The sequence below is a fragment of the Lycorma delicatula genome, chromosome 5, assembly GCF_047948215.1.
Source record: "Lycorma delicatula isolate Av1 chromosome 5, ASM4794821v1, whole genome shotgun sequence".
Taxonomy (NCBI): Eukaryota; Metazoa; Arthropoda; class Insecta; order Hemiptera; family Fulgoridae; genus Lycorma; species Lycorma delicatula.
The window spans coordinates 20,369,803-20,388,486 of NC_134459.1; the positions used below are offsets into that span (position 1 = coordinate 20,369,803).

At 31.5% G+C, this 18,684-nt stretch overlaps 1 non-coding gene across 1 annotated transcript; it reads left to right on the forward strand.

Annotated features, from left to right (window-relative positions):
• Positions 1-11,555: 11,555 nt before the first annotated feature.
• TRNAY-GUA (transfer RNA tyrosine (anticodon GUA)) lies at positions 11,556-11,646 on the forward strand. Its single transcript is given in 2 exon segments — positions 11,556-11,592; positions 11,611-11,646. It is a non-coding gene; the product is annotated as a tRNA-Tyr (tRNA).
• The last annotated feature ends 7,038 nt before the right edge of the window (positions 11,647-18,684 follow it).

Below are 18,684 nucleotides of genomic sequence, written 5' to 3' on the forward strand. Positions count from 1 at the left end.
AAATCCGGCCCGGAGGAGATTTCTTTTTATTGTTCCACTTTATTCTTTTTTTTTAATAATAAATCCAATGTACACATTGTGTATTTATTAATTTTCTATACAATATGTATTGTATATTTAGTTAAACAGATTTTTATGTAAAATAAATCCAAAAAGTAAGTTCAATTGAAAATTAACTGATAGAAAGTAGAAAACAAGATTATTACGTGACGTAGTAATTAAACAGAACAGTACAAGTGAAAGACCTTGAAACAAAACTGGTTGTTACAAAAAAGGTAAAGATGATTTTGAAAGTTCATCAAGTAACATTAAAAGAAATATCGTTAAACTTTAATAATAATAGTAGTAGTTATAATATATAGTATAGTATATATACTGTATATATATGTTTAACTTCTACATTTTATAACTTAATATACAGTTCTAAATTATGTAATAATAATAATAACTATATGATAAAGACAAGCCAGATAATTTGAGATATTTTTTCTGACTAGATAGCAACAGTGGTTAAACATACTTTCTTTCTATTTCCCGTTTAGCCTCCAGGAATTACCGTTCAGGTATTACTTCAAAGGACGAATGAGGATGATATGTATGAGTGCGAATGAAGTGTAGTCTTTCTTTTACAGTCTCAGTTCGACATTCCTGAGCTGTGTGGTTAATTGAAACCCAACCACCATAGAACACCGGTATCCACGATCTAATATTCAAATCCGTATAAAAGTAACTGCTTTACTAGGAATTGAACGCTGCAATTTTCGACTTCCAAATCAGCTGTTTGGGAAGACGCATACACCACTAGACCAACCCGGTGGATTGGTTTTAACATATTTAAGACACGTTTTCTTTCTCTGCCAGTTTTAAGTAACTTTTTAAAATAATCGTACAGCTCCATTACAAAACTTGAATTATTTTACACAGTTAATTCACCACTAGATTTGGAACGGAAGAATGGCGGGAGTTTCAATATTTCTCCCTACAGATCGCAGAGCCTGGACAATGTCCCTTGCTGCAGTATCTTTCTATTATGGGGCGGGTTTCATAGGTATGGTACCCATGCGATACCCATGCGAGGTGTGGCTTCCCTCCGCCGATGGCGGTCCTGATCGTGACTTGGTAATGCCACGCGAGGCACCATGAAGGGACCGGGTAGGGATGCGGGGTTTGTCCCCGGCTCCTGCGCGTACCGGCATGAGGTTGCGTTCCCTTTGTTAGGTGACTTAAAATGGTCGACTTACTTGGGTGTAGGTCTGAATTTCTATGTTGCGTAAAACACAGTTTTGATTAATATGAATGTAGCACTGATTTAATTTTAAACTCGTTCGTTTTCTGAGGTATTTACGGTCACGAACGGTGTTGCCAAATCTGTATCAGGCGCGTGGTTTGCGCTTCCGTGGTTTCGGTTAGTTAGTTTGAGAGAATCATGTTAGGTTGGATGTGAAGATGTCTGTTTAACGCCTATGTGAAGGCGATATATGATATGTTTTTACTATGCAAATGTCTACCGAGGCATTTACATCAGCGGCATCCCGACCGAGGCCTGGCTGATGACTGTGAGATGTAATCAGTTAGAGGATCTAAAGACGACCTCCGGTAATGCCCCTCAGAGCATGGAACGGAGCGGGTGATATGGCGACCAGTAACGTCTAAGGTGGGTGTCTTCCCACTACGGGTTTGGGGCCACCACTGCCACGCTATAGTGGGGACCCAGCTGCCGCTAAGGGAAAGCCCGGTCGGACTTCAATGGACGAACCGCAACTCCCCGACTTTGCCGGAGACCAGCTTCCGGACCCAACAGCTCTTCTCAGAACTAACGCAAAAAATGGCCCTTTTCAAGGCCACCACAAGGTTATGAATTACGTGTCGTTACCAGTGTGGCGACCGGTAACGTCACAAGGTGGGTGTCTTTCCCCTAAGGTGTTGGGATAGGTTATTTAGTGTCGGTTACAAATTTTAAGTTTTATTTATGGGCGGATTTGGTGATTTGCGTTCCTATCCGTATGGACCAGCGTAAAAATTATTTACCGGGTCTGACCGTGGGAGACTAAGCTTTTGAACCTCGTGCTCTTGGTGTTATTCCCCTTCAGTTCGTTCGTTGAAGTCCTTTCGGTACTAGCACCTTATGTGCTAGCAGGAATACGCCTACCGGGGCCCTAGTTATTTGGAGGGATCAAATGTGCTCCCTTCTCTGGAGGGAGTCGCATGTGGTGACTGAATTAAATTGTAAGTTTTGAGGATAGTGGGTAAGAGGATTTTAGATCTTCATCTTCTTTTGCGGCTGCCCTTCGTGCTGTTTCTCTGCTGGGCATTTCTACCGGATTCCAGTCCGTGGCGGTGAGTCGCGTTGTGGGTCTTCTTTCTTCTTTGGCCTACACTTTCCGTGAGTTGGCAGTAATCGAATTACACGCCACTAACCTTAAAAAATCCCGTGGCCCTAAAGGGATGAACGGAGGAAACTGCAGGTTTCTTATTTCTTCGGTCTACGGCTGGTGGCTGCTTGGCTCGTTCCCTCTTCTTCTTTTTTGAAAGGTAAAAGGAAGTAAGGAACTTATTATGGGGTTTAATTTCGCGGTCGCCTTGATATTTGAAGCAGTAAGAAGTGGAGTTCTTACATAAAAATAATTAATAAATCATCCTAACACACCTGCGTCCGAGAAGGGGTCCGCCGTCAATTGCCTATGTTGTGTTGGCTGTGTAATCTGAAACATAGGAAACAGAAACGCACAAAAAAAAGAAAAAAAAATGTTTTATTTTATTTTATTTCGTTTCGTACGATAGGAAGGGAAAAGGCAATAATTTCCCTAGGCACGGGAGTTATAACAAATTTTCCTGTGAGTGGAGTTGTATGTATATGTTGCCCGGTGTATATTATTATTTTTTCTTAGGAGTACTTACTGGGATTGTAACATTGCGCATCGCTTAAAAAAGAAACAAAAAAAAAAAACAAAAAAACGCGCTTTAATACGCCAAAAACAGCGTTCGCTTGCTATTTGGGTCACTTTGTGGCCAGTGTGTAATCGCGGATATTTAATTACCTTTGTCCCATTTCTGGGCCAGATTTGAGACGGGGTTTCTTCTTCAGTTTTGATTGCAATAGATTTATGTAAATATAAGTAACAGTAAAGTAACTGAATAATCGTGTTTACAGGCGTTTAGTGATAAAAAAATTTCTCAATACGGTGAGAAAAATTTGTACTTTATAAAAACAATCGGGATTCGAACTCAGAACTTTACATATAAAACGTTGATACAATATAATTCAGCATGAAGCTCGGTAATTTCATTTTATACTGTATGCTGCCTTCGGCTTTGTACCAAGCAAAAAAATTTTGTTGATTATTAAGGGAGAAAAATTTTGTAAAAACTTTCTTCCACTTTTTACCTTCTTGTAAACGAAGTTTTCCAAAATCCTACCTTAGTGGGTGACTACATTATAAAAACAATGTAGTCTTCAAAACTCATCCATCTCGGTTAAGCGGTTTGAGCCGTGCATTAACGAATTGTCATCCAGGAAATTTTGGTTTTTGTATAGAGTGTATCACGAAATTCTCCCAGGACATTCATAACCTATTCTACTCGTGAAAATAATGGGAAAAATTAAGATAAACATATGTCTTATAAGTTATGGTGCGAGTTACGACTAGTGAAAGATTTCTCTCGGATTTCAACAAACTGGTGAAATGAGGTCGTACTGAAATTATCAGGACATTAATTGAGGCAAAATTAGTGATTCTTATAATTTTTAACCTGAAAATCGAATAAAATAGATCCCAGAACCGCGTATCCGTAGTAGTTTTTAAAAAGTCAATAATTTAATTAAAATAATTAATAATAATTATATTGATTATTGATAATTAAAATATTGATTATAATAATCGATAAACTTTGAGAAAAGCAATAAATTAAGTTAAAAACCCCTATTTCTTATGTTTGACGTATAATAAAATTGTTAAATGGATAATAAATTCATAAAAATTTTAAACAAAACTTGTAGAGATTTTTAATTTTGAACAAAGTAATGTAAGATAAGTTGAATAAAACAAAAAAAAGAGAAATAATCGAATTTTATTTAAAAACAGTACAGTACATTACTGCATTTGTCAGTAAATTACTTGTTTAATGTAAACAAAAACTAAATTATTTTTTGATGACGTGAAAGATTTGTAAAAATAAAATTAATTGTTAAAATTGTGTGTTAAAAAATTAAAAAAAAAAAAAAAACTTAATTTACACAACAATTGTAAAATAAAAATTATTCTTTTTATTAATAACAAAAATACAATAAATTATTATTATAGATCGCCTGATCTAATACTTTTCGATTTTTGCGTCTGGGGATAGATGAAAATTAGTGTATACAAAAAAATGTCTGATGTGGACACCACATTCTTTGGTACTTCTTTGTACGCCTATTAATTACAAATACACATTTTTTTTTTCAATGAAAAATTATTATTTCAATGATGACAATAAAATAAGAACAGCTGATCAACAATGCGCAATATGTATTAATATTTAAATCATTCTGTAAGGTACATTAAGTAAACTTGTATCGGGTACTGTGAACTGTGCCCTCTTTAGCGAACACTTTCTGTGAATTTGAGTTTGAACGTGATCGATTTACCGTTGAAGTAATGCCGTACTTATTTACAGCAGAGGAATACGCTGTGACATAGTATTCATTTTAGGTGTGTGTAATGGGTAATGCTACAACTGCTGTTGTAGAATATAAAATACGTTTTCCGAATCGCAGAATTCCAGATCGCAAAACAATAGCGCGACTTTTCGTAATTTTTGGGAAAAAAGTTCACTACCTAGTATTACCAGGTACAAACGATCTGTCCAACACGACGCTGTCATTGATGAAATTATTATCGATGCAGTTCAGCGCAGTCCAGGCGTCAGTTCACGATATTTTTCTAAGCGGATCGGAGCTCGTATTCGATGTTTCGGAGGACACTTAAATATTTTATCCTTACCGTAAAGAGTCAATTCAACATCTACCCTCAGGAGACGGTCCGATTCCCTTGGAGTTTTGTAACTGGTGGAATACAAATCGACAACCCTAACAAGTATGTTTTGCTTACCGATGAGGCAAATTTCACTCGAGATGGCGTCAACAACTTACGCAATGACCGTAAGTAAATCCTCATGAAACGGTGGAAGGCATCTTTCCCGTGAGAAATGGATTGATCTTAGAGGTTCACATTCCTAGCCACAAAGATCGCTTGATCTAATACTTTTCGATTTTTGCTTCTGGGGATGGATGAAAATTAGGGTATTTAAAAAAAAAAATCTGATGTGGACACCACAAGACTTCCATGTACATCTATTAAATTACATATACACATTTTTTTTTTAAATGAAAATACGTAAAATTTTATTTCATTAATAACGTCTGATATTTTTCTTTTTTTTATTGTTATTATTGAGTTATTTATCATGATTTTTTTTTACAATCGGTGGTTAATAATTATTAATAAATCAATATATTTATACTAAAAAAAAAAGTTAAAAATAAAAGAGATGATGTCTGATTCGAACCAATGTGCCTTCCCTTTCTAAGATCCAAATATTTCATTAATTAAAATTTCATTTAGCTATAACTCTGGAACCATTGAAAATAAATACCACTTATGATACATTGTTGAAAATCTCTTAATTAGGGCTTATTACTGTAGTTAAGAAAAAATCCAATTTTTTTGGATTTTGGGTTTTTTGGACACTTTTGGTGAAGTCGATTGTAATCAAAAGGAAAGGTGCACTGCTAGATGTTACAAAAGTCCTAAATCCAAAATTTCAACATCCTACAGCCAATCGTTTTGAGTTATACGAGATACATACGTATGTTCTAACGTCAAGCCGAAACTAGTCGAAATGGATTCAGGGGTGGTCAAAATGAATATTTACGTAGAAATCTGAAAACCGAAATATTTCGCGATCACAGTTCTTCCTTTACTTCGTACAAGAAAGTAAGAATATATTTTTCTGAGGAATTAATTGTCTGCATTATAGGTTCGGCTGAGCAACTTAAGGACAGCCCTAAAGAACTAAAAAGAGCAAAAAACCAAGTACAGAAGCGTGCGAAGAAACGTGTTTGAAACTGGCGGGATCATTTTTGAGCATTTATTATAAACTGGTACGTATTTGGTACACTTTGGTCTAATGGTTTGTTTCTAAATTAAATTCGAATTTTTCTAACTTTTCTTTGATTTTTCACCTTATCTAACACTATTTTGTTCAAAATTAAGTTCTCTGCAAGTTTTGTTTAAAAGTTTTATATTACTAAAACTTAAATTAAGTATTGCAATTTAAATAAATTTTAAATACATCAGAACAACGAAATTTATTTAAATAATATTATTAACAGGTTACTTTTGCTGAAAGATTTGTATATATTAAATATAAGAATTCTGTCTCAAAGATAATTATAAAAATATAATGCGCATGTAAAATAATTCACGAAATGTAACAGATTAGATCCCAATTACAGATATTTTCATTTATTATAATGATAAATACGAGTATTATGCGACGAATTAACAAAGGAATACCACAAATACCTATCGTTTGCCAGTAGTTATTCAATAAATACCCTAGGTATTTGTTTAATAACCCCAAGACTAGTTGCATAAATAACCAAAAGTATGCAAAACTGGAGCCCTGACAATTGCACCTCTTCATTGATGAAATTATAATTAGCAGTTTGGAGTAATGGGAACGATTTATGTTATACTTAATTTTCTTTGGTAAAAATGAAATACGTTTTATTTTTTCCACTAATATTATTATGTAACAGAAATGTGCATCTAGTTTTATATTTTTACATCTTATTACTTAAATGATTTTTGAGGATTCTCTTTATTATTTTATTTATTTTAATTGATAATATAGCCTCGCAAAAGATTTAATTAATATCTATAGTTCAACAATAATAGTCTGAAATTAAAATTACTGACAGTATTTTTTTTTTTTTTTTTTATTCATCACCCAAAATATAATGTTGAAATACATTCAATTTTTTTTTTAAATGTAAATATTTTTAAATATTGACTATTTAATACTTCTGTAAAAAAAAAAAAGATTAATTTTAAGCTAATTCTGTACTCTATAATGTACTATTTTATGAATTTTTCGATTTTTTTTTTATTTGGTTGCACGTTATGTAATAAACTCTCTCTTACTATGTTTAGTGGTAAAACGATTGTGGTTTTTGATACGACATTATAGTATGTTGTCCGATAACATCTGCATGTACATTTTGTGGCTAATGAAAATTTTAAGCGCCACAAATTTGCGGAAATGTGGGGAATACAGTTGAAAAATATATAAAAATAAAACCAAAAAAAGATATCAAAATTTTTAATTTAATTAATAAAATAATAAGTTAAATTGGTATTTTTTTTCTCACTACATATTATGATAAAATCAAAAAAACATTATTTATCAAATATAAAATAAAAAGTATACGTAAATTTAAAGATAAAAAATAAACATCTCTAAGTACTGACTTAGAGATGTTATCTCTGTAACCTAAAAAAATTATATAAATGTTTACAGACGTTTTTTGAAGTTAAACTACTTAGAAATATGATTAGCAGGTAAATTTAAAAAACGAAACAATTCTCTTTACAAGACTACTGTTCGTATATGTTATCTATGAAAAATGAGTTTTATTTTATTAAAATCTACTAATTTATATTAGTAGATACATATTAATAAGCATAATAAATTTTTTTTTTTATTAAGACATAATTAGTTTTAAAAAATGCAGGACTTTCCTGCAAGGTTTTAGCGGCGTTTCGGAAAAGTCTTACAGCTGCGGGTTGTTTCTGACGCGATGCTTACACACACAACTTATTTTAAAATATTTATTATTTAATTTACATATAATATTTTTTTGTTTATTTAATTCAGTGATTGTAGCTAAAGCGCGCGCATACCTATTTAATTCGCGCGGTTGAGGTAATATTAGCGGCGAAGGTCTGCACTAACTAATGTAATTTCACAACTTACAGAGAACAAATATCTCTTGTACGGACGGCAGCTGTTGTAGCCACGAGGCTTAACGCACCGGGTACCAAGTAAACCGGGCGATCGAGTTCGATCGCCCGGTTGACTCAGCCAGTCCGAGTTACTTTTTTACACTTTAAATATTATTAATTTATTTAATTCCACCACTCACTTGTGACGTCACAACGTAGCAGAAGACTACAACACCATTTTTTGGGGTGGGGTTGCGATTTTGCTAAACCATTTAGCAGATATTGTTGTTTTTAATTGTTAACAAATGTGCCTAAGAAAAATATGACTTTAATTAGGTGAAATCTCGAGGTGCTTAGGGTGACATTAATCTACAGCCTCACCCCTTTGACCTTTTAAGTTGAAAATTTAGTGGCATCAATGCCCCATATATAGAAGTAATCTGACCAAGTTTAGTCAAAATCAGTCTTATAATTCTGGAGATATAAGGTGATTTACAGGTCAACATAGACACACCTACGTACATACGAATATTAATATCCGAAAAATTTCCATCCGGTTATTTGGGTTCCTTAGGCGTCAAAAGTCAAGATCCGGTGACAACCGCATATACCCAAATTGAATTGATTACAATACTTTCCTTTCTAGAACTATAGCTCTGCTATAGCGCAATCTAAACGTGAAACTAAAAAAAACTAATTCCAAGAGATTATCTAGTTTTCCTCGGTTCATTATTTTAATTCTTCAAAAATCTTTAATAAGTTTCTCAACTCATGTAAATTCGTAATTAAAGCTTTATTCACAACTTCCTAAAGAGTAATCATAATTTAATAAATCCGAATAAAAAGTTAATAATCAATGGTACATATATTTATATGAATAAAATAAACTATTTGAACTTATATTTTCCTTATTACGTCCTTTAGAATTCCTATAAATTTTAATATTGTATTATGTAATTAATTATTTTAATATAAATTGTAAGTTATTATATATAGTACTCTACAGTGTGATGTGTATTATGAAAACAAGTTTAATTCTAATATTAACCGCAGAGTAATATATTCCACTTTATAGGGTATCATCTCTATGTGCCGGAATAAATAAATTACCTCTGGTTGGCTTATCATTCATTCATCCTACGTGTAGATTATCCAACAATAAACGTGACAATGTAACACCAGTAAACGGGTGACAAGGTCACCCTTAGGATCTCGAAATTTTGTCTAATTAAGGTCTTATTTTTCTTAGACACATTTGTTAAAAAAAAAAAAATATTAATATTAAAATGTTAAAAAATAATAATATTTCCAAAAAAACCTTTTGCAAAATCACACCCCAACACCAAAAAATGCACTAAATAAACTAGTGGATAAGTGGGTATACTGCGTCATTAGTACCCCACTCTCGCCACAAGGAGCGCTAGTGTAGCACTGACGTACAACTGCTGTAGTCGTCTCTCTTTTCTCTTTTCTTTGTTTAGCCTTCGGAACCACTGTAAGGATGAATCCACTTCAGAGGATGAATGAGGTTGATATGTATGAATGCACAAGGAGAAAACTGGCCGCTCACAAACGGCGAGTCAATGTGGCGAGAGCCGCATTGTCGGACCGTATGGGAGTTCCTTGATGCGATTGCTTTGTTCAACCGACATCAGTAATTTAGTTAAGGAAAAGACTCCTACTGTACCGCTGTGGGAAGCTAACCTGGAGATATATGGCTGACCACCAGCCAATTAAGGCTCCAAGCGCTGTAATATGGTGGACAGGTACACTTGCTTGCATTCAGCGACCTAAGCGTGGCAGAGAATTGCGCTCTAGACGAAGTAAATTTTAATTTATGGATGTCATATATATTTTTAATTGTTGACGGGGTGCGCCTGTCAATTTTAGTAAATATATGACAAGTGAACGGTTGGGACGCGTAAGCCGGTGGTTTATTGCACGGCGCTTAGTCCGCTCATGCTGTTAGGTAAGCTCTTTAGAAGCTTTTTAGGTCACTGGTCGCTAAATTGTTTGAAGTCTCAGTAGCCGTTTGTGGCACAGACATTCGGTCTTATGCTTTAGGGCGACTGAATGGGGTGGTGATTGGAGACATGCCAAGCAAACCCGATTTATGAATGAAAATGATGTGTAGTCATTCGTACGTAACAATCCTCTGAAGTAATATCATACGGTGGTTCTGGAGGCTAAACAGAAAAAAAGGCTGTTAACTTTTCACTTTCGACTGGGATTGCTTAAATGAAAAGTGTTTGCAACAGTTGTCTTTATTTCATACACAACTAGAAATACTCTTCTAGTGTTGTTTCTTTCATTATTAATTTATTTTTATTGCCACTTTTCCTTTATTTATACTAACTCTTTCTTTTTATTTATTTTTTATGTATTCAGAACTACTGACAATGGTTATTAACAGTTAAAATAGTTATCTTGTTTTATTTATTTGCTTTGTTTTTTTACTGTAAATGATTTTAAAGGTTTTACATTTTCGTAATTTATCTTGATAACCGTTTATCATACATCTTTTTTTATATTATTACTATTTGTAAATATTTTTTATATATATTTATATGTTCATGATTATTTTTCATAATCAATTTAATTAGCTTTACTAATTTAATTATTTTACATTAGTAATTTAGAATTACTAATTTAACCTCCTATCATATAGTCGTGTCGTATAATGGAAGCTCAAACCGCTTCAATACTGTTCAGTTCTGATGATCTTATCATCGTAATTATAACATTTTATAAAACAGATTAAATATCTCATTATTTTCAACTGGAAAATGGTGAAAGCAAAGTTTTGAATAGGAAGTAATATATTTGAATGAGAAAACAGTGTTTTCCTTCAAAAACAACTTCATTGGATTTTCCCTCAAATTAAATTACAAAAATTATTTGATGAGGTTTGCTAATAAGATAGGGTGAATAATTTTACAACAGTACCACTTTGAAAATGTAAAATTGAAATATATCTCACTGCACCTGAATCGGTACTTTTTTTTAACTTATGGATTATAGTATCTCATAAATAGATTCAAGTCTAGTTATTATACCTCGGCAGTCATACATCTTGACTTGATACAGTTACAAATAGTGATGATGTAATGTACTACTCTAAAACTCAACCGAACAAAATAATCCGATAAAGGAGTATTTAAATTTTACTAAAAATAAGTAGCCTATATTTTTACACAGATCTGAACCTAGATCATGCAGGATAATAAATGTGGTCTAATAATATACCAGTGTTAATAGTAGTAACGTTTCACCAACGGGATGGATCTATACCACATTCGTGTTAGTTAAAAGTTTAAAGAAAAGATGATATATTATGATATTAACGAATATATCTTTAAGATACCTAATTTATTTGTATTACTTTCTTTTCTTACGCCGTTATAAATAAATAAAAATTAAAAACATAATGATATAAATCATCGACGAAATAGCGATCTTGATTAGGATGTTTAAATATGCTTGTTATATTAATAAACAAAAGAGTACAAAAGTTACACTTTAATGATGATTACAAATTATGTAGGTATACGTACACAGATTTATTATCCTCTGGTAGCTCAGTTGGTAGAGCGGTGGACTGTAGTGTAGAATAAATGTAGACATCCATAGGTCGCTGGTTCAAATCCGGCCCGGAGGAATAATTTTACTTTATTTTATCATTCTTTACAGTTTTTTCTTCTTATTTTTTCGAATTTTTTTCTTACAAATTTTATCTTAAATGCAGTGGAAAAATTTTAAGTTAATTTGAAACCTATCTATTGCTATCAAATACAAAATTAGAGTAAATATTTAAAAAAAAAAAAAAAAATTACTTTTGACGTTTTTAAAGAAATTTTATATTATTTTAAAGAAGTCAATTTCAATTTTTCAACGCTTTGTCTCATTCTTCTTTATTATTCCAAATTAAGGTTGATTTTTGTTTTTATTAAAATTTTATCTATAGTTTTCTGTAAACAGTAAGGTTTCTCTAGTAAAACTACTGTGCTCAGCTTTCCTTAAATAAAATTTCTTTCTATGTAGTAAGCTTTCTGACGAATTAGATGAACCATATATATATATATATATATATATATATATATATATATATATATATAAAATGAATATATGTATTTTTTAAATGAGTTTCTAATAGTTTAAAGTGATGCAACCGAAGAATCGGATAAATAAAAATAATTTTCCGTTCAAAATACTTATTCTTTCAGAAAAATTGAGCAAACATTCACATACTCATAAATTATCAATATTAAACGTGATTAATTTTATTTTTGTGATTTCTATTCCAAAAGAAAATTGTAACGTTACATAAAAAATAACAAAAAATTTAACAAATTTTTAAAATATATAACATGTAAAAAATCATTCATCCGAATAGTGAGATTCGAATCAATTTTTATATTACTAAGTGTATCTTACCAGCAGCAGCTAATCGTAAAGTAATTCTAAATTAGAATAGTTTCAATAAATTACTACACGTAAATATAACTGTAATTAATTCTAATTACCGGTAAAATAGTTGAATATCATATCTTCACTGTTAGTTAAATCTTTGATCTACCATAATTTAGCTTTACTCAAGACCCACACCACTTCAATAAATATTAAAGGTTCTTTCAAGAATAATAAATATAAATAAATAAATCTTTATTCTGATCGGTAAAAAAATATGTTATATAGGTCACTTTATTAAACCCACCGGTTTGATCTAGTGGTAAACTCGTCATCGCAAATCAGCTGATTTCAAAGTCGGGAGTTCTAAGGTTGAAATCCTAGTAAAGGCAGTTACTTTTATCTGGATTTGAATACTACATTGTGGATACCGGTGTTCTCTTGTGGTTGGGTTTCAATTAAACACATACCTCAGGAATGTCGGCCTTAGACTGTACAAAACAAACACTTCATTTACATTCATACATATATCACCCTCATTTATCCTCTCAAATAGTACCTTTCGGTGGTTCCGGAAACTAAACAGAAAAAAGATGGGTCACGGTATTGTAGGATAAATTATAAAAATAGATCATGAAATAAAAAATAAATGAAACTAAAAACCATACATTATTTATTTAAGTACGTATATAAATACATAAAATAATATAAAGGTAAATATAATTAATTATAAAGAATTACTAAAAAATTATTCACAACATATAAATTATTATAGAATAATTTATATGTGGTGATACCAGGATTTTCTTAGAAGATAAGAAATAGTTTCCTAGTGCTTTTTTCACCGATACTATAGAATATCAGTATATCAAAACTATTAAAATACTGTAAATGTACAGCCCTGTAAATATAAATTAATTCTGTTCATCAGAATAGTGCTAGAATAAACGCATCATTAGAAAAAGCAAATCTGGCTAGTGCTTGACAGGTACAATAGTTTCTCAGGTACTTTACATGTATTTCAGCTACAGAAAAGATTAGGACAATAAATTAGGGTAAGGTAAACAAGCTCGTGAAACAATGCATTATGTTAATTAAATTAAATATATTTATAAAATGAATGTAATTTGTAATAGAGGATTTAAAAAAAAGAAAAAAAAAACAACTTAATTGTAATTAATTTAATTATACTGGTAAAATTACAAACAAATTATATTTTTAAAATACTGATGTAATATAGAATTAAAAAAAGTATAGCGATTAAAATTTTATTTTAACGTTAAATTTAATTAATTAAAAGAAAGAAAACAACTTTTATACATATATAAACTCGCAACACTTCAGTTTATTCAACATAACTAAATATCCAGTTATAAAAAAAGAATAAAAAAATAATATTTTCGACAAAAAAAAAATATTAGTTTAATTATCATAGAGGAAAATGAACGAATGAAAAAAAAAATTAATAAAGGTTAATGAATGTTATCTCATATAACGATAGCTGAAATAATAAATAATTTATTTTAAATACAATAAAACGGTTTTTTCAGTATAGGTTATCTAAAATTAAGCAATAACTATTCTGTAGTCACTAAATTATTTTATTCGATTTAATTTCATCCCTAATTTTTTTAAATGTTGGACATTAATTTTTTTATATATTACTTTAATTTTTACTTTTTTTTTTAACTATATATATACAAATAATATTATTTAAATGTACTCTACATAATTATCGTAAGGATTTACGTCTGCCCATTAATGCTCATTGCGTAAGTTGTTTACGTTATCTCGAGTGAAATTTGCCCCATCAGAGAGTTGTCGATTTGTATCCTACAAGTTGCAGAGCTCCAAGCGAAGCGGAGCGCCTCCTGTGTTTAGATGTTGAACTGTCCTCCAAATCACCGAATGCGAAACTCCGATCCGCTTAGAAAGACGTTATGTACTGACGCCTGGAATGGACTGGACTGGACTTAACTGAACTTCTTAAGTACATCGAGAATAATTTAATCAATAACAGCGTCGTATTGGACAGATCGTTCGTAGCTAGTACGAATAGTAGGTAGTGAACCTGATTCCCGAAGATTACGAAAAATCGCGCTAATTGTTAATGGGATCTGGAATCCTGCGATTCCAGATGGAAAACGTATTTCATATTCTATTGCAGTAGCAGTAGCATTAGCATTTCACACACCCAAAATGAATACCATATCAGCGTTTTCCTGTGTTGTAAATAAGTACGGCATTACTTCAACGGCTAACCGATCACGTTCAAACTAAATTCGTAGAAAAACATCGGTAACAGCACAGTTCACATTACCTGATATACTTAATGTATTGTACAGAATGATTTAAACACTAACACAGTATTGAGCATTGTTGATCAACTACCGTTATTTTATTGCCAACTTTTAAAAAATAATTTTTCAAATAATTTATTGTATTCCTATCATTAATAAAAAAATATTATCTAAATAATCTTTATTTATTTATTTATTTTTTTACAATTTTTGTCTAATTTCCAGTTTTTTTTAATTTTTTAATAGAAATTTGTACAGTAAATTTTGTTCTTTCACATGTTTACATCATCCAAGAAGAATTTGGTTTTTTTTATTTACATTAAACAAGTATTTTTCTGCCAAATGTGATAACGAACCTAAATAAAATTGAATTTTTCTAACTTTTTCTTTATTTTATTCAACTTAGCCATTTTGTTCAGAAAGGTTTTGCTTTTATTACTCATGTAACAAAGTTATTGTACGTCAAACTTAAAAAACAGGGATTTTACCTCAATTTATTGATTTTCATCCCAGATTTCTCACAGATACGATTCTGGGACGCTTTTCTGAAACCAAGGAACAGTCAAAACAGTTTGTTACTATAAAAATACTTTATTACAGTCAAGGATCTCTCTCCATTATGATGGCCACGTTTGTAGCATAATGTTCATTAATATTCTGGAGAAGAGTAAACCGATAACCGGGTAATATTATGCATCTTTGCTGGATCGTCTAAATGAGAAAATAAAAAAAATTCCATATTTGACAAAAAAGGAAGTTCTTTTCCACCAAGATAATGCATTAGCTCATACGTCTACGATTGTGATTTAAAAATTGTTCGAAATAGAATAAAACATTTTTCCGCATCCCTATCACGTACTTGTCTGATTTAGCCTCTTCGTCCTATTATCTGCTTCCAAATATCAAGTGACTTGATGGAACTATATTTGCACGAAATGAAAAGTTTTGATGTCTTTGATTAACAATACGATGATATCGCATGAAAATACACAAGAACAAAACAAAAGTAATGAAATGTAGTAGAAATAACAAAGATGGACCACTGAATGTGAAAATAGGAGGAGAAAAGATTATGGACGTAGAAGAATTTTGTTATTTGGGAAGTAAAATTACTAAAGATGGACGACGCAGGAGCGATATAAAATGCCGAATAGCACAAGCTAAACGAGCCTTCAGGAAGAAATATAATTTGTTTACATCAAAAATTAATTTAAATGTCAGGAAAAGATTTTTGAAAGTGTATGTTTGGAGTGTCGCTTTATATGGAAGTGAAACTTGGACGATCGGAGTATCTGAGAAGAAAACATTAGAAGCTTTTGAAATGTGGTGCTATAGGAGAATGTTAAAAATCAGATGGGTGGATAAAATGACAAATGAAGAGGTTTTGTGGCAAATAGATGAAGAAAGAAGCATTTGGAAAAATATAGTTAAAAGAAGAGACAGACTTATAGGCCACATACTAAGGCATCCTGGAATAGTCGCTTTAATATTGGAAGGACAGGTAGAAGGAAAAAATTGTGTAGGCAGGCCACGTTTGGAGTATGTAAAACAAATTGTTGGGGATGTAGGATGTAGAGGGTATACTGAAATGAAACGACTAGCACTAGATAAGGAATCTTGGAGAGCTGCATCAAACCAATCAAATGACTGAAGACAAAAAAAAAAAAAGAATGAGATAAAAAACTTAAGCATCGATGTGTTAAGTGTATATAGACTTGAAACAAAAAAAAAATCGGGGGGAACTAGCGAAAAAGATTCTGTCACCAGGTGGTCGAATCGTGGACAGGGCAGTGCCAGGGAGGCAGCCTCTTTGCTGAGGGCGTTCGGGTCCAGCAGATGGCTGGATCAGGTCGTTCTGATGACGCATTGAGGACGCTCGACGTTTGTGAGGTGGGCGCGCGATTCTTGGGGGTATGTGTGGGGTGCATACCCGGACCCAGACTAAGTAGCCATCTTGGGGAGAGTCATCAAGGCAACCGTGAGGGATGTCATGATGTCTTAATGATCCAAGAGGGACCCCGTCAGGAGATCAGCACTAACGGGGGGCTAGTCTTCAGCCACGTCACTTGGGACCCACCATAGTAACGTCTTCTTGGCGGTTACCGGTTGCTTTCAAGTGGTTAAAAAAAAAATAAATAAAAAAAATAAAAATACTTGAAACGAAATAAAAAAATATTTTACCCTAAAAATTGTGTCTTCCTTACTTAAGCACACACACACACACACACACACACACACACACACACACACACATATATATATATATATATATATATATATATATGCAAACTATAAAAAAAATATGAACTAATCAATATTACGAAAAGACCAGGACTAATAACCACCAAATAATGGAAAATCTCATTCATTGTCACAACATTTAAAGAGAGAAATATAAAATATCCCCAGGGATATTTTTGCATTTATTGTTGTAAATAAGAAAAATCATTGGAAAATTTGAGTCAAAAACAATTATTATGGAAGAAATTAACAAAAAAATTACATAAAAAGTAGCATGCACTCTACACATAATACAGTATATTAAAGCATTTGATAAATGTCCTGATATCTTAATAGAAAAATATTTTTAAAGTTTGGTAATTAAAAATCATTTTTTTATAAAAAATATCATCCATCTCCATTAGTTCAATAGTTATAGAACCTATTTTAATGAATTACTCCACTGTGTAATAATGATGTACCATTTTAGTTTCATATTTCTCACAGGTTTTCATTCATCTTGTATCCACTGTCCGTACTGAATAAGTTACAAGTATGAATTCCTGCCCTATAACAAGTATCTAATTTTATAATTTGTTTTTACTTCCTTGTATGAATTAAAGGACGTATTGTGATGGTGAAAAATTTCGGTTTTTAGATTTCAACGAAATTATCAATTTTGACCATCCCTGAATCTATTTTATCTAGTTTCAGCGTGACGTTTGTACGTACGTATGTATTTCGCATAACTTAAAAACGATTAACCGTAGGATGTTGAAATTTTGGATTTAGCGCTGTTCTAATATCTAATTGTGCACCTCCCCTTTTGACTGCAATACACTGAACAAAATGTGTCCAAAAAAGTCCAAAATCCAAAAGAATTTGAATTTTGAACTTTTTATTACTGGAATAATAAGCCCTCATTGAAAGTTTTTCAATGACATATCCTAAGTGGTACTTATTTTAATTGGTTCGAGAGTTATAGCCGAATAAAATTTTAATTAATGAAATATTTGGATCTTACAAGGGGAAGGCAAATCGGTTTGAATTAGACATCTCCTTTTATTTAACTTTTTTTTATTTGATATATATTGATTTATTAATAATTATTAACCTCTGATTGTAAAAAAAACTTTTACGATGAATAATAATTCAATAATAACAATAATAAAAATATATGAAAAGATATCAGAAGTTATTAATGAAATAAAATGTTATGCACTTTCATTTTAAAAATAATATATGTAATTTGATGTACAGGAAGTCATGTAGTATCCACATCAGATTTGGTTTTAGTTGAAAAATTAAAGACGGTATTATTACTGATATATAAATAATTATTTCTGATGGAATTCTTTCTTCTTTGAATAGTTTTGTAAAATGTAAGTCTATTTTGAATTTAGCAAATTATGTAAATTCAAGGCATTCTTCTTCAATACTGGGTTTCGGGAAAAGTGTCTTTGAATTCTCCTGGTAGATAGCTTTACGATCACATAACTATGGATCATTTACTATAATCAAATCTGACAGCACTTGCGAAAAAATCTTTTACTTGCATAAAATCTTTTGAATGATTATGTATCACTAATATTTTTAAAAAAGGGTGTGATAAATTTATTTATTTAAAAGTAATTGCATCTGGAAAATAAATGAGAATTAAGAAGAAATTCGATACTTTTGAAATTTTATTACCTAAAAGGGAAGAATGCGACTCATGCTGGCAAAAAAATTTATTATGTTTATGGACATGGTGTAATATCAATACAGAA